This window comes from Protopterus annectens, chromosome 6.part0 (genome assembly GCF_019279795.1).
Source record: "Protopterus annectens isolate FY-2018-M chromosome 6.part0, PAN1.0, whole genome shotgun sequence".
NCBI lineage: Eukaryota > Metazoa > Chordata > Ceratodontiformes > Protopteridae > Protopterus > Protopterus annectens.
The window spans coordinates 736,331,787-736,352,730 of NC_056737.1; positions in this window are offsets into that span (position 1 = coordinate 736,331,787).

The following is a 20,944-nucleotide window of genomic DNA, read 5'->3' on the forward strand; positions in this document are numbered from 1 at the left end:
TACCAGAGTAGGGGATGGTGGTGAAAGCCTTGGCGAGATCTAGGAAGGCTGTGTGAACTGCCTTACCCTTGTCCATGGCTTTAGTGACCGCTTCAAAGAAGTCAATCAGGTTTAGGAGACATGATCTACCTTTCACAAACCCAAATTGGGTGGGGTCCAGAGTTTGCAGGTTACCTATGTCTTTGTTTATAAGTTCCATGATGATACATTCCATGACCTTGCAGATCAGGCTGATGGGTCGGTAGTTCCCGGGTTCCATGGTGGATCCCCCTTTGTGGAGTGGGATCACTGTAGCTGTGCACCATTCAGTAGGCACAAAACCTGTAGTGAGGCTATGACTGAACATGGTACTTAGGTGGGGTGCCAGTTCATTTTGTAGTTCATGCAGAACACAGCCTGGGATGTTGTCAGGTCCCATGGATGCTGTAGTTTTGGCTTTGGTGAGTGCATTTTCCACCTGTGCTGCCATGATTACAGGGACTTGGCATTCATCCGGTATAGAGATGGGCACTTTCGAGGGTGAGAGGGGGATGAAATTTGCACTGAGCCTATCTGCCAGGATGTTGGCGATATCAGCTGGTTCTGTATGTTTAGTGCCATTGTGCTGTAGCTCTGAGCAGATCTGAGTGTTGCCATTGAGATTTTTGACATAGCTATAGAATGCCTTGTGGCTGTCATTAAAATCAGTGGTGATTTTGTTTTTATAACTAGCTTTGGAGGATTTTATGAGAGATCTCAGCTTCTTACTGAGGCTGACAAGGGAGTTTTTCCAATCTTGTGATTTTACTCTTTTTTGCAACAGTTTCTTCCTTCTGTTGTAGAGCTTGTTAATGGCAGGAAACAACCAGATTGGCTTCTTTTTTTTGGAGGATAGCATCTTGGTTCTATTTGGGATGGCATGGTCCATGCACTTGTGTATGTGTTCATACAGTGCATTGATGTAGGATTCAGCAGTCATACTACTACTACTGCTGTCCATCTGCATCGGTGCGGTGAAGTTCGCCACTTCTGTCTTAAGAAGCATGAAGTTGGCTTTGGAGAAGTTTTTTACGGTAGTTTCCTTAATAGGGGGTGAGGGGTGGGATGTGGATGTCTAAGGTGATCAACTTATGGTCAGATCTGACCAACAAGGGTCTGACCTCTGGTGTGGAGCACCGATCGCCCATGTTGGTAATGACCAAGTCTAGGATATTGCTGCCTCTGGTGGGGTCTAGATCAGTTGGTCCAAGGCATTGGAATTTATGAATTCCAAAAAACACTGTGCCAATGTGTTGGTACATGAGTAGTTTTCCCAGTTAATGGTGGGGTAGTTGAAGTCTCCCAGTATGAGGGTGTTGGGCTGTACCTTAATATTCTCCAGTATGTTAAGAAACTTGGAGTTGGAGTCTTGGGGCATGGTGGGGGATCTGTAGCAAGCTATAGTTTGGATTGCAGTCTTGTCCAGTGTTAGTTGCACCTGGATAATTTCGGATGCATTATGTTGGGCAATTAGCCTGGAGGTGTGGATATCCTTGGTGAATTTGGACATGCATGGAATTGCACATTCTACTTTATATATATATATATATATATATATATATATATATATATATATATATATATATGCAAACAGACTGTAGCATGAGTAGGTAAAACTGAAACATTTCATACAGCTCAGCAAGCTCCTGCCTGGTGCCCTGTTTCAGCTACAATTTGTACTTATTTTACTGCCTGCACTTTAACAAAGTCGTTTTTGTGTTTAAATTACCTGTTTAACTGTTGTTAAACTCTTGGAGGAGTGGTTTCAGCCCAGAAATTAGTAGTTTATTGGCCATTTTAGGCTAATTTCTCTCTCTTTCATTTCCCTGCTATAAAACCTGCATTTGCAAGGTTTTTGTGCTAGTATACAGCTCAGCAAGCTCCTGCCTGGTGCCCTGCAGAGTTCTACAGCAGCAGAGAGACAAAAGAGAGACTTTGGAGTGATTAAGTATCAGTTTTCTGAATTTTCCTGCTGCCTTTAGCTAATTCCACCTAAAATGCTGATTTTCTACAGTTTCTGTGATTTAAAAAGCTTGTTTCAGCTACATATGGTACTTATTTTACTGCCTGCACTTTAACAAAAAGTCGTTTTTGTGTTTAAATTACCTGTTTAATTGTTGTAGACTACACACTCAAGTGTGATAGCCATTTCTGTGCATTTAAAGTGTTTTTTGATTGTATCTGCTTTATTTTCTGAAAAAAACAAACAAACCAAAAAATATACTTGTTTTCCCACCTTTCTAAGCTAGTATAGTCCAGTTTTCAGGTTAGTGCTGAATTCAGGGCTGTGTTACAAGTTTCTGTGTTTGCCCATACCTTACTTGGATAGAAGGAAGTTTCTCTGTTCACTGTGAGAGAGGGAGCTTTGAGTAGCCCATCTGTCCCTGGAGGAGTGGTTTCAGCCCAGAAATTAGTAGTTTATTGGCCATTTTGGGCTAATTTCTCTCTCTTTCATTTCCCTGATATAAAATCCACATTTGCAGGGTTTTGCGCACCGGGTATAACTATTCCTGGCTCCACAAAGTCTACTCTTCAATTTTTCCCTTGGAACTAGACAGACTTTCAACTTAAGCACTCAAACCATTCACATTTCATACCGGCACTTGCTCAAAACTCATAGCAAGCACCAATAACCCTTAGCACTAGACCGCCCTATACTGTAGAGAAGGACAAGGCTCTCTATTTGACCTTACCAGCCAATCAGTAAAACAGTTCACTGTACTTATCCAGGCATGTCCAAAGGGCAGTTTCAGGTGTACTCTCAGGTCCAACTGGTGAATCTGGGCATTTTGAGGCAATGTTACAATTGCCTCATGTACACAGACAACCCTCTCCTCCTTCCACCAAACACTAATACATGCGAGAGATGCAATTATACAGCCAAACTGGAGGCTAAGCTCTCTCAACCCAAGACTGGACCAGGCAGTCAAGAGGAGAAGGGAATTACTTGCATCACACCACCAGTCACACATAGACCTATGAAACCAGCACTGGCAAAAAACACACATAAATACATGAAAACATACTTGGAGGAGCTAAATAAAAATCTGCAGAAGCAATAGAGACCTCCAAAGTAGACATCCAAACAACCTCCACCCCCCAACACAAACCATGAAACACATACTTCATAAAACCAGTGTGCCACACAATCACAGCCCTTAAGGCAAAATAACATACCCAACACACTAGTAATAGGTGACTCTATAGTCAGGCACACTGACATCCCACTCACTAGGCTGAACAAGGAGAAAGTTACTGTTAGCTGCCTGTCGGATGCCAGGATCTGCCACAAAACACAAGCACTCAGGTCACTCCAGAACAAGTACATATTTGACTCTGTCATTGTCCATGTTGGTGTGAATGACCTGAGCCGTACCTCCCTGGACTACATGAAAAGAGACATGGAGGAGCTCTCTGATCACGTAGCCCAGGCCGGTATGACCCTGAGTAGCATCCTGCCCTCACCAAGAATGATTCCATGGTATAGAGAAAAAATTATCAATTTCAACAATTGGCTAAGCTTCTGGTGTCATTCAAAGGGGATCCAGTGTCTGTCAGCCTGGGATGACATGCTCGACAAGCCACGCTGCTTTGCTAGAGATGGCTTGCACCTGTCACCCTTAGGCTTTCGAATACTGGCCAAGGCTCTTACCACCCCCATAGTGCCTTTTTTAGGCAAGGCTCAAAAGACAAACCCGCCACCATAACTAGCACAAGTAACAAAAAACTGAGGATAATGCTACTCAATGCCAGAAGTCTAAACCTCAAAATGCACACACTCGAAACACTCCTCAGTATGGAGAAAATTGATGTATGTGCAGTAACAGAAACCTGGTTTAAGGCTCCAGAGAGCACCCCAGCACTACCAGGCTACAACTCATACCATACATTTCAGCCAAAAAACTCGGACCAAAATACAAAAGGCAGTGGAGTATCCATATTCATCAAGTATACACACACCTCCAAGTTAGTGGCACAGCACGATGCTTCAGAGATCATCCACGTGCAACTAACAATGGGCAAAACTGCTATTCAAATTATAGCTTGCTACAGATCACCCACCATGTCCCAGGACCCCCACTCTGCATTCCTGGAAACACTGGGAAACATAAAGGTCCTACCAAACACCCTGATATTGGGTGATTTCAATTACCCAAACATTAACTGGGAGAACTACTCAAGTACAAACTCCCTTGCCCAAAATTTCCTAGAATTTATAAACTCAAACGCCCTGGATCAACTGGTCGACACCCCCACCAGAGGTGACAACATATTGGACCTGGTCATCACCAACATGGGCGACCGGTGTTCCACACCAGAGGTCAACCCCTCACTGGTTAGATCTGACTATAAACTAATCACTCTGGATATCCACATTCCACCACCACCCCTGGTCAAAGAAACCACTGTGAAAAACTTTTCAAAAGCAAACTTCATGTTACTTAAGACTGAGGTTGGAAGTTTCAAAGCCCCCATGCTAAAGGATAATGCTGTCCAAGCTGCAAAATCCTTTACTAATGCACTCTATGGGCACCTACAAGAATGCATGGATCGTGCTATCCCAAACAAAACCAAGACTCACTCTTCCAAGAAAAGGAAACCAGCCTGGTGTACCCCTGCCATAAACAATATATACAATAGAAGGAGGAAACTAGTACAGAAAAGAGTAAAATCCCAAGAAGGGAAGACATCCCTGATCAGTATCAGTAAGAAACTACGTTCCCTCATAAAATCATCCAAGGCTAGCTTCGAAAGAAAAATTGCCATGGACTCCAAAGATAACCACAAGGCATTCTTTAGCTATGTCAAGAATCTAAGTGGCAATTATCAGATCTGCTCGGAGTTAATGCAGAATGGCACAAAATACACTGAACCGACTGATATAGTCAACATCCTGGCAGACAGGTTCACTGCAAACTTCACCCCCCTCTCACCCCCAAAAAGGCCCATAACTATACCAGAAGAATGTAGTGCCCCTGAAATCACAGACACTCAGGTTAAAACAGCCCTCTCCAAAGCTAAAAACACAACATCAGTGGGACCAGACGGTGTCTCAGGCTGCATCCTACATGAGCTCAAAGATGAACTAACCCCTCACCTAAACACACTGTTTAAACTCAGCCTCTCCACAGGCTATGTGCCCATAGAGTGGCGCACAGCAATGGTTATTCCACTCCACAAAGGTGGAGCCACAAAGGACCCCAGGAACTATCACCTTATAAGCCTGACTAACTTCATCTGCAAAGCTATGGAGTGCATCATCATTGATCTCATTAACAGAGACATTGGAAACCTCCAAACACTGGACCTTACCCAGTTCGGCTTTGTTAAGGGCAGACCATGCCTCCTAAACCTGGTGGACTTCTTTGAGACAATTACCAAGGCTATAGACAAGGGAAAGGTGGTCCACACAGCTTACCTCGGCCTTGCAAAGGCCTTTGACACCATTCCCCACTCAGGTATTATAGACAAGCTCACCAGCCTGAACATAAACCCCTACATCATGAGATGGGTTGCCAACTGGCTCACGGACAGAACCAACATGGTAAGAGTTGCGGGAGCTTGGTTTGACTCTAAACCAGTTACAAGTGGCATTCCCCAGGGCTCAGTTCTAGGACCCCTCCTGTTTGGCATATACTTCTCAGAGGTATAGGCAAGCACAGGAGGACTATGGCTGACCAAGTTTACAGACGACTGCAAACTAGGGGCTATAATTGACTCTCCAGCTGACACAGATATCCTCCAAAAGGGTCTCACTGAGACTGATACCTGGTGTCAAAACCATGGCTTCAAGCTAAGTGCCAAAAAGTGCGTAGTCATCCCCTTTGGAAAAAACAAAGTACCCACAAACTACCACATAGGTGGTAGCCCCCTAAATACGGAAGACGTAATAAGGGATCTGGGGACCCAAGTGGATAGAAACCTCTCCTTTGATGATCACATTGCCAAAGTAGTTAGAAAATCCTTCAATGTGGCCCACCTAATCACAAAAGGGTTTGCATCCAGATCAAAAGAGGTGATTGGGCCCCTCTATGCATCACTCATCAGACCCATCATAGAGTACAATGCCCCATTTCGGATGTACCTTACAAGACACCTGCAACAACTGGAAAGACCACAGAAGTACCTCGCCAAGAGGATCACTGGCCTCAAGCAGATGCCCTATGCAGCTCGACTGAAGAAACTCCAGCTGTACTTGGTTGCATACTGCCTACTCAGTGATGATCTCTGCCTGACATACAAGGCCATGTCCAACCCAGAATTGATGGACATGCTCCACCTAAAGAAAACCATATCCCCTCAAGCCACACGCTCTAGGGATCTAAACCTCACCACAACAATAAATAGGATCTGCTGGAGGGATAGATTCCTGTCCCAGACACCTCCCATGCTCTGGAACAAGATTCCAATCTATATTAGGCAGAGCTCCTTGCTAACTCTCTTCAAGAAAAACCTTGACGAGTGGATGGGAAACAGAAAGTTTACCCCAGGGATCACTTCAATGGCTCTGCTGGACAGAGGCACAGGAAACTAATCTAAGGGGGTGGAGAAAACCAAAACATTCCAGCTAGGCTTATAAATGCCTTGGGGCAGATAGCCTAGTACCTACCTATGAACCTATGAACCTATAAGTACCTGAACCATATTTGAAACATATCCGGTCATGATCTGCTGCACAGTTCAAATGTCTTCAAGAATTGAAATTCCACACACAGACATAAACAATCAGTCGCAAAGACGCAGAAGACTGTTATCGTCTTCTGTGTCTGTGTGCGACTGGATGCAAAGGTGTTCTTAAAGAACTTAAAATAAAAAAAAAAGTAATTTTGTTTTTTAAATTAAAAGCAAATTAATCTCCTGCCATTTTTTTTCAGGTCAATATGCTGTCCTTTCCGTTTTCAGGACAGTGTCCCTTAATTCAGGACAGTCCAGAAAAATTCTGGACATTTGTCAACCCTACATGCTACACAATACAGTCTTGTAAAGGCAGGCAGTGCAACAAGCTTGCACCATGGCAGGAAACAGTGTATGTACCGGCAGTAAAAAGTGCAATGCATTGCATCAATGTCAAAACTGTGGTGTGCTATCCATAATACTGGGCCATGACACACAGAACACAGAATAATATGATGCATGCTGCAAACACTCAGGGTATGGAGGGTTGTGCATGGTTTTGCCAAACTGTGCAACAGACATTGCCATACCGACACAGGGTAGGGTGAAGAAGGGCACAACCATCGTCATTTATATAAGTGGGAGACAGTGACAATTTTCTACAATGCTAAAATATGGGATAGGGCCACAAGGGTTGAAGTTGGTAGACTCACAGTCTGGGTGGTTGTTGAGTGTCAGAAGTCACATCCATCAACAATTTGTTTGGGTGCCAATATGTGACCTTGCTAGTGCCCACTGTGCTGGCTCTCAGAGATCACATCCTCCAGAAAGGGGTTGGGTGTCACTACATGACCACTGCTAGCATCTACTATGCCAGTTTGCTATGCCAGGGTTGGATCCATCCTTAGACATGGATGGAACAGAATTACAAGACCTTGCTGGAGCATCCTGAGAAGGCATTCCATGGGAACAACCTGACAAATATCACACATCACCATGGATGCCAGGCTGTGGGCCAGCATACTACACTCATTGCATGTGTGAAATGGTGTGTGCCCTCTGATGTGGGACCCCTCATTCATGTCCACGTCATGTCCATACCCTCTCATGGCCACAGACCACATAACCTGCAGAAGCAGACTGGATGTCAGTCATAATATAACAGATGGATATACCTATGAATGTGAAGTTCATTCCTAGTGATGTAAGGAGCACTACCATCTTAGTGTGCCGTAAGTCAGATGACTGTGGCGTTACTGCATGGCCTCCTTCATCCTGTGGAGCACACTCTCTAGCTCTGTATTCGTGTGTAACACCCCTCTGTGCTAGATCTCCGACTTTCACATCTGCTGGTTTATACAGAGTGCTTCACACATATCAGGGGCAGTACAGGAGATATAGTGTCATCAGACTCCCCTGTATCTCATCCTTATTATGATTATCACATATCAGATGTTGCATCTGGTCAGACACAGGAGAAGTCTGTGTGGGGCTCACAGTTATGGGTGCTATGTCAATCTCCACTGAGGTTGTGCATTCAACAGCTACCTTTACAGATGTTTCTGTGTCTGTGCATGTGAGAGTTCCCTCCATTGGGAGTGTTGAAGACAGTGCCATTGCAACATTGGACTATGATACCTCTAAGCTACCATCATCCTCAACCATGGCAGACATGCTAACATCAGCCTTCGGTTGCCCCACTTTTCTGAATCATCCACTAATATGATGTCTGAATGCATTAAAATAGGACATCATTGTAAGTCCACAGACATGTGGCTAAGATAACTCCCTGTGGCAGGCATGGTGGTACACATGTTAAACAGTGCTATATAATAATTTGGAACATGCACCTTGTTGTGCCTGCAGGCTAATCGTGTACACAGGAAAGATGTGCATGTAGACACTGTGCTACCATGCCTAGTGATGTGAACCACAAACGTAGTATTTAGCATGAAGCATGTGACATCTATGTTTATATACCAGACCTAGGAAAAACCATAGCATCATAGTGGACCACTACATTGCATGACTCATGATTCAGACACATTATTCTGTGCACACAGATCTACCATCTTGCTCCCTGAGTGGAGGAGCTGAGTGGACATGGGTGCTCCATCCCTAGTGAAAGGCATGACTTCAGCATGAAGTTCCAAGAAGAGAAGGATTTTCCTGTTCTCCCTGCTCAGGGACTTTAAGGAATACCTGCTGTGGTGTTATGATGACCCCTTTAAAAGATGATGCCTGGTTCAAGCTGTCACAGGTACTATCTGATGCCATAGGCAATACCCCATATAGGGAAGCAATGCAGGCATTGACACAATGATCTGATATGGTACCATCCTAACCTGCTGCCCCATGAGAGGAACAGCTTCAGGTGATGCAGCCAGAGATGCACTGTAAGTATTTTTTTTGTCTAGTTATATGCTATTGTCCTAACTGTTGTCGACTTTTACCTAACAGTGCTTCATTTGTTGTCCATCTCCTGAGAAGCATCACTTCAATATGATTGGCTGCCACAGATGGTAAGAGTGGCTCTACAGATAATGGAGTATGTATGTGTTGTATAGCATTCTAGTGTACAACTGTAGTGTATTCATATCATATGTGTGTCTTATCATTTTCTCCCCATTGTGTTTTCTATACCCAGGTCAGTTGAGTTAGAGGACAAGCTATGGCTACATTTACCCTAGTCTCTCCAGCTGCTGCAGCTGACAGTGGTCACTGTGGTTCTCTTTGTTTGCTTTTGAGAAGCATGATGATTCCTGTGCTGTAGGTATCATTAGTGTCCATCTCTTGGGTTGGGCTGAAGGCTCCTCTGCTGGTGGTACACAGAGGCATTATCTGTGGTAACTTGGCAGCAGGTGCAGATACTGCTGGTTGCTGAGGTGTGCCTGCAGCTGGTCACCCACATTAGGAACTTAGACCATTTTCTCGAGTGACTTGGGGGGTAATGAACTGGCAGAAAGCAACTACCTGTTAATATTAACCATCCAGGTGTAATTCCTGGTATGCTGCCCTCTGGGCTGGCCTGGCAGTTAACTATGTGAGGAGACTATCCTATCTCCATCCCAATGTTACCCCTCCCTTCTATTAGCTCATTCCCTTCAATGGAGCTCTAGAAGTTTCTGCTACAACTTCCAATAGTTGCATTCTGACCCTTTTGAGAAAATTAATTTGTATCCTCAGAGTTTCTATAAATGTTCATATCTCTAGAACTATAACTACAAAGCAGTCTTTTATAATGGTCACATTCATTGGATTCTAGGTTTTAACAGTTGGATTGTATGTATTAATAACACAGTAATCATTAATTTTTGTAATATTTTGTAAACAATTTTATGACATCAGTAACCTGTCCAGCTACAGATATTCTGTCAGCATAATTTTGAAAAAAATAATATGTGAGCCGTCATATGAGTCTAAGCAATTTTGTCTTTGTTGTTTGGTTGTTAAATATTTAGTGAACTATGAAAAGAAAATTATGACAACATTAAGTAGTATATAATCAACTTTTAATATCTCTTTAACTGCACTAGACAGAGATCAAGTTTCAGTTCACTTATGTGGCCTATCATGTAAGCTTTAAAATGAGATAATTCTAATGTATGTAGCAGCACTATATCAACCAACCAGAAGAGCGGGCCTACTATACCCAGCAAGAGGGGGAACCATTTGTACTGCTTCAGGTACATTATAATACCTTTGTTATGTTGTCAGTCAGGCATGTTACTCACTGTTTCTTATTTCTCTGCTTCACTCACACTGAAACAATACTACTTTTACTGAATATCATTGCCTAATTTTTTTTTAATCTTGCTATGTTGTATTTAACTCAGGAACGCAGTACACTAGCTACATTATACTTGCCATTGAACTATGTTATGTCATTGGTTTTATCATACTTTCATACAACCCAAAGCCATAGTGAAAAGAAACAAACAAGCAAAATATATCCATGGAGAACTCTCTACACCAACTAACATCATAAACAAATCCAGCATTACTGTCAACTTATGTAAAGATTGCATTATTTCAGTACAGTCAGATTTTCTCAGTAAACAAAGGCAAGTAAAAAAAATACATACGTGTAATGCAGCAATGTGTAGTGACAACCATTAGCACAGAGTGGCAGGTAGTGCAGCATAGCAAAGTACGGTGACCAACAGGAACAGCAGGGAGGGGATGCACACCACAATAAAATACATTATAGCTAGTACATTATTAATGTAATGCACAGAAAAGAAGGGACTCTGGGGACAGAATAAAGCAACAGATCTCAAAAATCTGGATAGTAGAAAACTGTTACAGTAAAACATGCAACATTTAATCAAAGAGAAATAATATATATATGCTCACTACATATGCTACTGTTGTTAGGTCATGGTGGTTATGACATAAAACTATTGATAATGAAAAAACTATTTACATGCCATGGGGGGCAAAAATAATGGGAAGATGATATAAGAATTCGAGAGTGAATAGTGAGTAGGATCTGGGCAATGAATGGGCCAGGAAGGAGACTCTCGACATGGGAGGTACAGAAGGGAGGAATTACAATGTCATGTTAGGTATGGATTTGGTTACAGGGAAGGTAACATTTAAGGTATTATCTTATTTGTTGCTATAATTTAAAGCCGAGACGTTTGGAATTCAAATTTGAATGTATGAGTAGTTTTTACTTACAGTGACATTTTGCTGCTTCTGATGTCCACAGGAAGCCTGTTTCAGATATTACCAATGCAATCTGAAAACAGAAGCATCTCTATGATGAAATACTGAATCTGATTGGCACCAGGAGGATTGAGATTATAAGCGGGCATGTCTCTGGTCAGGAAGGAATGTGCAGCTGACAGCTTGTGTGGGTAAAGACAGGAGGAGTACTGGAGTAAAACAGAGTTATTCTTGTGCAGAAAGGATACCCAGGTTAGGTCTTTGCAATGTTTGCAGTAATGTATTCATGAAGAAACAAGATGAGTAAGACCCCCCCCCAGCTTTGCTACAAATCTACAAGTCACTTTACCCCTGATTCCAAATATACCACAGTTTATGCCCCTGGCATAGGAGATTTATTTTTCTATGCCCATCCAACTTTCTCACTCTGCAACTCCAAAATTCATCCAGGTTAAAATAAAATCTAAACAAATTATGTTGGTTCATTATCTATCTAAAAAAACACTGTTGGCCAGCAGATACGTGAAACAGTAAAAATGATACAGGCTGTGTATCACTGATGAAGGCATATATTTTTTTGCCGAAACCGGTCTGATTATTAAAGATATGTATAATCAGCGAATATTTGAGTAATTGTATCATTTTTACTGTTTCACGTATCTGCTGGCCAACAGTGTTTTTTTGGTTTGTTCCGGCCGTGCAGTACCTACGTGCATAGCACAGTGTTTGACTTCATTATCTATCCAACACATATATTTTCATCAACTAACAGCTTTCATCCACCAACAGTTTCTCTGTTTTGCAATGAGCTGCCCTTCAAGTTGTAAAGACTCTCTACAGACTTCCTCTTGCTTGAAAACTTGCTACCAATGACATTCCTTATCCTCTTAGACGCTATCTCCCTGTTCCCAAAACTAAAATTTACATCCCTTTATGCTCTGCTCTGCTGAATGAGCACCCTTTAAGCTTGATGCAGCTGTGCAGCTCTCCATACCCCAAGTATTTTAAACCTTTCTAATCTTCAGTCCTTCTGTACTTCCCTATTTGCACACCTTTCTAACTCACTCTGAACCTTCCATCTCTGTCTAACACTCTTTAAAACTATCAATAAAATAAGTATGTAATTACATAAACAAATAAATGAATAAGTTGTTAATTAGTTAATCAAGTCATTAATTAAATCATATATTCTTTGTTGCAACTTATATTACAGACCGCCACAGAAAGAACTGTACTTTTATTTTGCTTGCCTCTGACTTGAGCTCTGGCTGAAAAAGGGTCAACAGGCCACCTGGTTATGAGACAAAGTAAGCAAATAAAGAAAATGCCTGTCAAATTTCTTTTTTTTCTTCCATGTACTGTTTTTTTTTCCTTTGTTTCTTCCTCCTGACAATCTTATATGTTCTATAAATCCACAGCAGACCAGCTGGCTACATTAAGGCATACAGATGACCCCTTTGTCTTGCTTATGGCAGGCAACAGCTTTCAGCTGACAAGATCAGTGGTTTTATGCTGTAAACCACATCATGATCATAACAGGCCCTGACATCCTTCTTCCTGGCTAAATCTTCAGATGCAGTGATAAAGGGCACCATGGAGACTTGTGTAAGGAGACTGATATCATGGCTGTAGCAAAATGATCACTTAGCAACTTACTGACTTCCTGTGTGTTACACATTCCTTTTAAATTGTAGTCATCATATCAATTGCAGACAGTGCTGTAAGTCCTGGTCATGCCTCTTAGTTTTAATCAGTCATAACAAATGCAACCGGTGTTGTAAATCCTGATAATATCTGATAAGGTAGGCACTGGATACACTGATTATAAATAAGCAGCTGGGAAGACTGTTATAACAAGGTTTTATAGTATTTCTCACACACACACACACACACACACACACACACACACACACACACACACACACACACGCACACGCTGCACGCTGCAGCGCATGCACACACACACACAGACACACACACAAACACACACACACACACACACACACACACACACACACACACACACACGTTAGCATTTATATAAATAAATAAATATATATATATATATATATATATATATATATATATATATATATATATATATGTATTTATGTGTGTGTTTTATATGTATATATATATATATATATATATATATATATATATATTATTTTGCTTTTTTTGTTTTGTTTATAGGTAAGCCTAGCAAATTTCCCTTCCAAAGGTGAGAATCAAACCTTGTACCTTATGTGTGTGAGATAAATGCATTAACAATTATGCCATCATAGGGGATAGGTATAACTCCCTGGAGAAGATATTTTCTTTGTGCAGTTTATTTACCTTTATTGCAAATGTGAAATCAATGTTCACTTCCAGTTTAAATAGGAAAAAAAGCATAATTTTGCTTAACACAATTCTGGTCAACTCACAATTCAGCTTTATGTTTTCTGGGCCACTTTTAATGTTTCTTTGTGAAATGCAACAATCCTTGCAGTTCACAGACTTGTTGTTACAGCTCAGGTCAAGCTGTCTTGCAGTCCAGAAATATCTCCAAAACTAGTCCACTGATACTCCTTGAGTAAATCCATTGCACTTGTAGTGATTCTTCTAGTACTTCCATCGCTTCATCTGGTTATGGTCTAGTAAGAATCTCCATTCTTGGCCTCAAAATCCCTCTGAAAGAAAATGTTTCAGATATTTGTGACTACAATAGATTTTTTTACATTTTTGGCCCATATGGAGCAGGCCATCAGCTACCACTGGCACCTGTCCTCAATTTCAGATGCCATGAGTCTTCTTTAAACCACACTTTGTCCCCTCCGGTCCTGTCCTGCCGTAGGCTGCTGGCTCTGTTCGCAGTTTGCCTTCAATATATTTACCTAACCTGAAGACTCCCATCATTCTACGTCATACCAGGCTCCAGACAGAAAAGAGAACCTCCAAACAGAGATCCTCCACTGCTCTCTTTACTATGTCTGCCTGTGCTAGAACTGCCCAGAAAAATTTTGCCTTCAGTATATTTACCTAACCTGAAGACTCCCATTATTCTGCGTCATACCAGGCTCCAGACAGAGAAAAGAACCTCCAAACTGAGATCCTCCACTGCTCTCTTTACTATGTCTGCCTGTGCTAGAACTGTCAAGAAAATGTATGTAATCTAATGGGAAAGATTTTGTTACCTGTTACTATTGTATATAACCCTGTGTATGATAGCTAGCAGCCTATCGGGGATTTCAAATACCCCCTACTTTTCAACCTTCCCTGCTACCCTAAGTGCTCCTATTATTTACTGTCTGTCCACTAGGTGGCAACATATACCCATTCCATACTATTCACTTTATCTCCCATGCTAAGCAGGTACTGAATCACTTCTAAGGGGTCCACTAATACCCTGCCCAAGCCTTCAACCTCTGTGACCCTCCTTGCTCTTACCTATCAACACTTATAGTAAACTGGTGCTTCATTCTCCATACCTTTCTTACCTCTTGCTTCATTCTCCACACCTTTTCTACCTCTTAACTTACCTATCCAACCACTGATTGTTTCTTGCAGTCTTGCCTTCTTCCTTATCCTTGGCTCACTTGGCTTTCTGAGTTGATTCTCCCCTGCCTCATTTCCCCCTCCCCCTCCTTTGGAAGACCATTCCTCTACTTCCTTTTCATCCATCCGTAGCCACATACCTTAAGCCACCTTCTCACTTCCTGCCTCATTCCTCCCCCTTCTTCAACCTGTTGCCCCTCCCACTACATCTTTTTAGGGATGCCAGTAGTTGTGGCACCATCTTTAAACCACGTTTTGCCCCCAACGGTCTTGTCCTGCCGTAGGCTGCTGCCTCTGCTCATGGGTAAGTGCTACCTTTGGGTATTCACTGCTACAAATATGTATATATGCCAAAAGGTAATGTTGCTTGCATAAATGGGTAACTGTGCATAAACTAGATATCCTCTAATCTGTCATATTAACTTCTCAGCTGTTCAAACTGCTAGTGTCCGCTCTATGAGCATTTGTACTCAGATGGCGTTTTGATTAACTTTCAGCTGTTTAAACTATTAGTGTTCGCTTTACAAGCATTTGTACAAAGTTGGCGTGTTAATCAACTGCTCAGCTGTTTAAACTGCTATTTTTCGCTCTTCGAGCATTTGTACTTAGCTGGCATGCTAATCAACTGTTCAGCTGTTTGAACTGCTACTGTCCGCTCTACGAGCAATTGCACTTAGATCTGGAGCTAGCGCTCTGTCTGTGATCATACTACTGTCTGTAAATTAGCGGCTCAGCGTATGCAGCACTTTGACTGCTGGTGATTCAGCCACCGATGAGTGCCTGCTCACGAAGGACTGTGCGTTAGCACCCTAGTCTGCCACCCATTGTGTGTGCAGCTCCTGGATACAGCAGCTGGTTTGTTACATGCAGGTCATCCATTACACCACGATTCAGCCACAATATTGCGCGCACATTCCAAAGCATTTATCCCAAAGTATCACATGTGCTGCCCTCCCTACCCAACTGATTTCAAGTGAGACACCACTAGATTGCATATTTTATTATTAGGGCAACTGGCCCATTCATTTTCATGCTGATACTGCCAGTTAATTTCTAGTGCTACAATTAATATACAGCGGACTTTAGGTATAGGTTCATAGGTTCATAGGTTCATACTAGGCTATCTGCCCGAGGGCATTTACAAGCCTAGCCCATAGTTTTGTGGCTTACGCCACCCCTTTAGTATGGGGAACTATACCCATTATTTTGCTGTGCCTCTGTTGAGCAGTGACACTGAGGTAATCCCTGGGGTATATCTGCGATCTCCCATCCATTGGTCAAGATTTCTCTTGAACAAGGCCAGCGAGGTGCTCTTGTATGTTCTACGTGCTTAAGTTCACAATTATAGTGCTACAATTAATATATAGTGGAATTTAGGTATAGCGACTAGCTTCAATTGACATACAGCAGAAATGCTACAATTGATATACAGCAGAATTTAGGTTTAGGGACTGGCTTACAGTCCAATGCCTACGCTCAAGCACTGTACCTCAGGCTTACACTTAAGTCTAGCTAGTTTGAGCCCAATAGTTTGCTATTTTATACAGGTCTTATATCCCACGCTGTACCCATTACCCCACTGCCCCACTTACCAAGCTCATTCTTATAACTGAATGTACTGCCCTTATGTATAAACTGCAGCTTAGTGCTCCATTGTATGTTCTACGTGCTTAAGTTCACATTTGGTGCTATGTTTCTTGCCTTAAACTGCTCTACTGCTAAGAACTGCATTACTTGTCCTACTGTTGATTAAGGCCTATGTTCCATTATAGAGTGTAAAATCTGCCTGCTGTTCAGTCAGAGCACAGCTCTAATGGAACTATACTTAAGATGATTTAATCGCTCTGTGAATTTACCTGTCAGCTGTTGGAGTGTATTAATGTTGTATACTGCTGCATGAATAGTGTATTGTATTAACGTCTGTGTACTGTTGCATGAATAGTCTATCATCCCTAGCCTCCCTAGCTTCCTATCCTAGTATTCTCACACACCATCATCTCCTCTTCCCCATCCTAGTATTCCCACATACCCACATCTCAAACCACCCTCTAGGCTATTTCACTAGCTGTTTAACAAGTTAAACTGATTCATCTAAACTTGCAAACCCCTAATACTTTATATATCCCCCTCTCTTACAGTTTGCCTTCAGTATATTTACCTAACCTGAAGATTCCCATCATTCTGCGTCATACCAGACTCCAGACAGAGAAAAGAACATCCAAACAGAGATCCTCCACTGCTCTCTTTACTATCTTGGCCTGTGCTAGAACTGCCCAGAAAATTGTATATAACCCTGTGTATGATAGCTAGCAGCCTACTGCGGATTTCAAATACCACCTACTTTTCAACCTTCCCTGATACCCTAAGTGCCCCTGTTATTTACTGTCGGTCCACTAGGTGGTATCATATACCTATTCCATACTATTCACTTTATCTCCCATGCTAAGCAGGTACTGAATCACTTCTAAGGGGTCTACTAATACCCTACCCAAGCCTTCAACCTCTGTGACTCCCCTTGCTCTTACCTGTCAACACTTACAGTAAACTGGTGCTTCATTCTCCATACCTTTCTTACCTATTGCTTCATTCTCCACACCTTTTCTACCTCTTAACTTACCTATCCAACCACTGATTGTTTCTTGCAGTCTTGCCGTCTTCCTTATCCTTGGCTCTACCCACTCCGTTCACCCTGCAGGCTCACTCTGCTCCCCTACCCTGCCCCCATATCCCACCCACCTCCAGCACATCTACACTTATAGAGCTGTACCCACACCCATCCTCTCTATCAACCAGTCATATCATCCCACCCAAATTACTGAACACACCTCTAATTACAGAATCTAACCAAACTCAATCACTGCAACCTACCCCAGTAACTAACTGACTCTCATATACCTCACTCCAGTCTACCACCATGCCTATCCTATCTCCCCCACCTTAACCCATGTAGCATTTCTTCTTACTTTGTCTTATCTAAACTATCTTACCACTCCACCAAACATTAGTCACTCCGCCCTTCCATATAACTAACACATTCCTGAGACCTCACACACATGCCTCATTCCCCATCTCCCCCTCTCTGTTCAACAACAAGAATACTACACTATTCCCCTAATAACTTAAACCCATCTACAACAAAACTACACCCCTCTTCATCAACATTACTCCAATAAAACTAGTAACCCACAAACAAGAAACTAAACTACTCAAACACCTTTTATTACATATTTGTCACTTCATCACCATGTTTCTGTCTGGTGATATCCACCCAAACTCTGCCCCCCTTCCCCACAGAAGACAACTCCCCCCTTCACATTCCCCTCACATAACCAGAAAGTCCCTCCACTTCACAGCTCTAAATGCCCAAAGCATATGCAATAAAATCTCCAACCTCCATGCCTGGCTCCTTCACAATCCACCAGATATACTGTCCCTCTCTAAAACCTGGTTGAAACCCCACATAAATGACTCTGAACTAATTCCACCCAACTACTGCATTATTCAAAAAGATAGAACAAACAAGAAAGGTGGGGGAGTAGCACTGCTCTACTCTTCCTCCCTCTCAGTTACTTCCTTCACCAAATCCATTCCACAATTTAATAATGCAGAACTAGTTTTAACCCTACTTCAGATAAACAAACAGAAATTCATCTGTATTGTGTCCCTCTATATCCCTCTGGGTGATAATATCACAACACTAGAACATATTCTCTCTTGGTTTTCTACCAATGTAACTAATGAAACTATCATCCTGGGTGATGTAAATATCAGCTGGGATGCTATTAATTCCCCCACAAACCCCCTAAATATAAACCTCTACAATTTCTCCCAGCTCATCAACACCACAACTAGACCTTCCAAGGACTTCTCCACTGGAAGTACCCTTGACTGGATTCTAGTATCCCATCCTGACTACATCTCTGACTGTGGTACTCTTCCCGACCCACTCAGCGACCACTTCCCTACCTTTGCCCACCTTCTTTATTCCCCCTTACAACTATCCCATACCTATATCTCTATCTGGTCACTAGAAAACTTCAACCCCAAAATATTCTCAAACTTGCTCAAACAAACAGATTGGAATCCACTAAGAATTCTTCCTCTAGATAGTGCTGTTATCTATTTCAACACAACCTTTCTACACTTGCTAAACACCCTGGCCCCCCTGAGAACAAAACTAATTAAAAGCAAATCTGTACCATGGTTAACTAAAGACACCTTAAGCATAATGACACTCTGAGACAAAGCTTGGAAATGTTACCAGAAACACAAAACAACCACCACCCTTAATGAATACAAACTATTGCGTAACAAAGTAAAAAAAAAATGTATTTCTTCCGACCGCAAATCCTATTTTTCCACACTACAAACTAATCACAGTACAAACCCTAAAAAATTCTGACAAGGAATCTCCTCTCTGCTTACTCCTGGAAAAAAAGAAAACCCCTGCTCTGACCAAAATGCCACTTACATAGACCTTGCTACCCAATTCAACTCTTTCTTCATTGATTCCATTGCCAAACTAACTACCTCCTTCACCACTCATCCTACTTCTACACCCCTACAGTAACCTACTCCTTCCTCCTCTAGTACCTCTTCTCACTCAACTACCCCCTCCTCCATACCCCCTCCCTTCTCCATACAGCCCATCCCAATCTCTACTATTAAAAAACTCCTACAAAAGCTGAAACCAGGTTCAAATGCCCCAGACCAAATTCCCTCTTACTTCTTAAAAATATTTGCAGATGCCATAGCCTTTCCCATCTGTATCCTAATAAACAGGTAAATTACAGAAGGTCAGGTACCTCAACCCTGGAAAAAGGCCTTCGTTATTCCACTTCACAAAGGTGGGAGCAATAATAATACCCAAAATTTTCACCCAATTGCCATCCTATCCCCCATTTCCAAACTGCTAGAAAAATGCATCCACCTACAACTATTACCCTATCTCATAAACAACCAACTAGTAACCACCACACAGCATAGTTTCAGGCCCGGCCACAGCACCACCACTGCTCTCCTTACCTTCCTTGAAACTGTCAACAAAGCCCGCGACTCCAGCCTTATTGCATCAACCCTCTTCTTAGACCTATCAAAGGCCTTCAACACCATCTCTCACAACCTTCTCCTCACCAAACTCTCTAACCTGAACCTATCCCCCACCACTATCAAATGGTTTACCAGTTACCTATCTGATAGCCTGCAAGCGGTCGAATGTTAAAAAAGCTACTTCCCCATTCCTCAATACTCCCACAGGAGTACCCCAGGGTTCTATTCTTGGGTCCCTGCTATTTAATATTTTCATTAATGACTTCTACTGGACCATCCCTGATATTCACCTCATCCAATATGCCGAAAACGCCACCATAATCTGTTCTGCCACCTCCATCCCTATTCTAACAAAACTAACCCAAAATGCCTTCTCCTTAACTGAGCAATGGATGCTAGACAACCATCTAGTACTCAATGCCACAAAAACTAAATTAATTTTATTGACCTCTTCAAAAACCACCATCCTAGACAAAAATACCTTCATCATCACCAGTTAGAATAATACACTCCTTGAAATAGTATCTAATACAAAACTGCTAGGTGTCCTAATCGATGACCAACTGAAGTTCGACACTCACTTACAAGCAAACATTAAGAAAACACATAATAAACTTGGCATACTCTATCGCCACAATCGGTACATCTCCCCCCCCCACCAAACTAACACTCGCTACAACATACCTTATCCCAACCCTCCTATACAGAACCCCACTCCTCACCAACCTACAATCCTCTCTAAAAGCTAAACTATCCTCCTGTTACTATAAAATTTCAAAGTTTGCAACAGGCCACAGATCCCTAACACATCACTGTACTGCCCTTCACAAACTCAATTGGCTAGAACTACCTAACTACCTCACATATATTCAACTCACTCAAGCCCATAAACTCATCTTTAACCCCTCTCTCTGCCCCTTCCTGGCCACCACCTTTAAGATGCACCAGCCCAATCGATCCCTAAGATCTAACTCCCAAAATGTCATTGAACTACACAAACCCAACCGTCCACCAGGGAAAAATCTTCTGTCCTTCTCCCTAGCTCGCCTGTGGA